Here is a 4,631-nt window from a genome sequence, read left to right on the forward strand (position 1 = left end):
ATTTCCTCTGAGTCTTGAACATCAGCTGGCTCCTTTTCAACTTCGACGGTGTTGGGTTCTAAAGTCTTTCCACTCTTCAATGTCAATGCTTTACAATGCTCCTTCCCTGGATTCCTCAGATTCTCCGTATCACTAGGTAAAGCACCTTATGGTTAGTTTCTGAGTTTAGTTGCAAGCTGACCCACTTGGTTCTCTAAATTCCTTAGAGTGACATCATTTTTTGCCATGTATGCCTTCAATATATTCTCTAAGCTATTGGATGGTTCAGCTTGGGTTGGTTTCTGAACTTGTTGGGGGAAACCAGGTGGCTGGGTCAGTCTAGGTTAGGCGTAAGTGTTACTTATACCAGCCCCTTGGTTACTCCAGGAAAAATTCAGGTGGTTTCACCACAATGGGTTATAGAAATTGGATTGCAGTCTTTGCCTTACTCGATTTTGGTTATGGTTACCCATGTAATACACAAATTTTGGGTTCGATGGAATTCTTCAAACAAATGTCCTTCCCCATAATAGACACAGGCTACATTTTCAACTTGATTCGGTGGCTGACCCGCAAAACTATTAAATCCATTAGTAGTAAAATTTTTAAGCATTGAGGATATTGAAGATACCTAAGATGCGAGTGAAGTAAGAGCGTCTACTTCATGTATTCCAGTGACTCATCTTCCTGACGCTACTCAATTGGTTGGCCATTAATAATTGTTGCTGGCAATCATCTCAATGATTTCACAAGCCTTATAATAAGACTTAGAAAAGAGAGCACCATTAGCAGAAGCATCTACTACCATCCTCGTGCGTGCATTGAGACCATTATAAAACGTCTCAAGTTGGATGCAATGTGAGATTCCGTAATAAGGGAACTTCTGTAATAATTCTTTGTACCTTTCCCATGCCTCATACAAGGACTCATCATCCATTTGTTGGAAAGCAGTGATCTCATTCCTCAATTTAGCATTCTTGCTGGGTGGGAAATACTTCATAAGGAATCTTTTGCTAACTCTTTCCATGTGGAAATTGAATTTGGTGGCAATGAGTTCAACCTGTCTCGAGCTCTGTCCCTTAGCGGATATGGGAACAGCTTATTGTAATGCATCTTCGAGTACCCCAGCTAACTTGAAAGAATTGCTCACCTCCATAAACAGTCTTAAGTGAAGATGAGGATCTTCGATAGGCATTCCACTGAATTGACAGACTGTCTGAAGCATCTGGAACATGACTAGCTTCAGCTCAAATTGTTGTGTCTCAATTTCGGGTCTCCTAATACCTGGATTAAGATCATGAAACACTGGCATGGCATACCATCTCAAAGCTCTATCCCTATCATTAGCAATAAGGATAGGATTTTGAGCAGGGTCTGCTCCGTTTCCTTGATTCAGATTTTCAAAATTCATCTCTTCGGTCCTTCTCTGACTAGCTTGTCTTCTTCACTGTCGAAAAGTTCTTTCAATCTCAAGGTCTTTCAATCTCAAGGTCTATAGGGAGTAAATTGATAATTTCGTCAATACTCATAAACGCCTAAAATAATCACAGAAAAATTAATTAAGTTAATATTGAACATAAAAATATACCAAAATGCAAAAACTAACAAATTCACAAATAATGACATTTTAAAATAGTCTCCGACAACGGTGCCAAAAACTTAGAATGACGAAAATGTGCAAGTGTACACAATCTCAACAAGTAATAAAATGACAAGTAAATGTCGAGTTATCGTATCCACAGGGACTATGAAAAGAGTTATTTATGAATGCAATTTTAAAACACTTTGGTGAGGAAAAATATTTGATTTGAGGAGGTGATTAAAAACTAAGATTTTTAACTAAGTAAAATTAATAAAGAGAAAATAAAAGTTCCAATGCATGATTTCAAAAGATGATTTTAATCAAGATGACATAATTGTGTTAGATCAATTACATTTCTTAACTTAGAATTATTAAACTCATGTTTATGTTGTTACGAATAAATTTACAGCAACTTGGTAATTTGCTAACTTATGAACATACTCACCTACCAAAACACATTTATCTCTTGACTATATCTCTATGACAATTCAACTGATTAAATAGATTTTTATAAGCAAATGTGTTATTGCACATACATACTTATAAAATTAAAATAATCTCTTGTACATATCTTTATGCCAATTCAAACAATTAATTCAATCTTATAAGCACATAAAAGATTACATGAGGTAACAATGTATTTCTACCTTGAAACAATATAATCACAATAACCTTGCAAGTTATGCAATGCAAATGTATCGCTAGATACCTTTGCTAATTTAACCCTCAGCTACCTTAGATGATTAAACATACACTAATTAAGTATCATGTCAATTAATTACAATTTCAATCCGTTTAAATAATTAATTCATTAGCTACCTTACAATTGTAACGCAAGAATAACTTAGTCATGGTTTTACTTAATCAAACATCTTACCGAGGCCTATAACAACACAAACACAATTTTAATAAATTAAGTAGACGAAATGCAATCAACCTAACACAAATTAAATTTAAGCCATATTAATTAAATTAAACATTTTAACATCACAAATATTCATAGACATGTTCATCATAGAAACAACAAAAATTAAAAGGATAGGGAACAAGAATCAAATCTGGTGTTTCTCCATAGCTTGACTAGTTTGCTCCACTTTTTCTTCTCTGGTTGTTCTTGTCAAACCGAGGCTGCTACAAACACTTTAATATTTCTCCAAATGGTGGATGAATGATTCTTTTTCAAGAGGTGAAATCGGCAAGAAAATAAATAAAAATGGATGGGTAATAAAGAGAGAAAATTGAGAGAGAAGAGAAAAGATGAGAAAGTTGAGGTGTGTTTGAAATTAGAAGCCAAGGGGGGTTTATAGGTTGAGAGGGCTGGTAAAAATAGCCAAAATCAGCAGCCAAAGAGCCCTCTCATGGCCGACCACACATGTGGCAAGTTTGAAGTTTTCAAACTTGATATATTAAGGTTGGGGCAAATCTAGAAAGACACAAATAATGGAGGGGTTTGTTTGCAATTTGAACAAGTCTTAAAGGGCCATTTTGCAAGCTAATTAATTAGCCAAACAAGCCTAATTGGGTCAGCATGTCGGACGGTTTTGGGCTGCCCAGTAATCGATCGATTCGGTTTTCGCAGTTCAACTCAACTGGGCCACTTTTCATAATTAATTAATAATAATTTATTTAACCCAAATTAAATTAGATATAATTAAAATTAATTATGTTATGAATTAATACACATAATTTGGACCGTATTAGGCTGAAAAATTAATTCGCCTTCATGCTTAAAATTATTTCTCGGTTTTATGCTTCTAGCAGTGTCTGTCGAGCCATTTTTCGCCCTTTGTGCAAATCAATCGAAAATAACCAAAATTAATTAAAATTCATAATGTTAATAATTTAAGTACAAACTAATTATTTTATAATAATTATATATTTTTTAACAAGAATTTTACCGAACTTGCATGAATTTGGGTTAAAAAGGGCATGAAAAAGTGTGTATATTTTTGTGTTTCTACACCCCCAAACTTAATTCATTACTCGTCCCGAGTAATACACAAATTGAAAAGAATTTTTTCAAAAACACCTTTGAAAATTTCCAAGAATGTAGCCTTTGTTAGAGTCACTCAACCACCATTTTTAGTAGCATTCAAATGTTCGTAGAAGCCTCGGTTCGACAAGCACAAGCAGAGAATGAGGAGTGGAGCAAACTAGTCAAGCCATGGAGAAAACACTGGATTCGAACCTACAGGAGTTTTCACACGGCCTAACACACGCCTTTGTCCATGGCCCGTGTCCCTCACACGGTCATGACACGCTCGTGTTTTAGCCCTGTCTAAAAACCTTGACATTCTGTTTCTGATGTCAGCAACAATTTGGGGCACACGGCCTAGGCACATGCCCATGGCTAAAGGCCGTGCCTTACACACGGCTGAGACACATGGTCGTGTCTCTACCCGTGTGTTTACTACCATGCATACTGACTTGCGAATTCAAGGTGCAGGGGACACACGGCCAAACAACACGCCCATGGGGCTGACGTACGTCACGCACGACCTAGACATACGCCCTTGTGTCTACCCGTGTGGACGATATAAGGCTATATACCAAGCCCTTCGCCACCCTAAAACACCATCTAACATCATTCCTCATACCAAAATCTAACATAACATGATTTCTCAACCAAGCAACCATAACTAAAATTTATATACATTTCATTTATTCAACCACACCAACAATTTCGCATTCACGAAAGGTTTTCTTGCATTCATATAATAACTTTCAATATCGGCCATTTTTCATGGCCTTATACAAAAATGAGTCAAGTATTAGATTAAGCCAACACATTTGGCCAATTAACAATGACACAAAACTCAAAAGTAAAGATCCTATACATGCTATAATCAAAATAAAAGAACTAACTATACCAAGTGCTTCAGATGATAGTGTGACTAGCTTCTCCGACGTATGCGATGATCCATGGGTTACTTTGACGACACTAAAGGAAAATGGAAAGGAAAACGGGTAAAGCTTAGTAAGTTGCATGAAAACAAATATCAACTAATTATCATACACAATATGCTCATAACATTTCATAGCTTGTCCATGAATACAATGAAGGGACACA

General features: G+C 36.0%; 1 non-coding gene across 1 annotated transcript; it reads left to right on the top strand.

Annotated features, from left to right (window-relative positions):
• Positions 1–842: 842 nt before the first annotated feature.
• On the top strand, positions 843–949 carry LOC121231591 (small nucleolar RNA R71). The gene has a single exon (XR_005929648.1). It is a non-coding gene; the product is annotated as a small nucleolar RNA R71 (small nucleolar RNA).
• Positions 950–4,631: the final 3,682 nt, after the last annotated feature.

The sequence above is a fragment of the Gossypium hirsutum genome, chromosome A06 (genome assembly GCF_007990345.1).
Source record: "Gossypium hirsutum isolate 1008001.06 chromosome A06, Gossypium_hirsutum_v2.1, whole genome shotgun sequence".
NCBI lineage: Eukaryota > Viridiplantae > Streptophyta > Magnoliopsida > Malvales > Malvaceae > Gossypium > Gossypium hirsutum.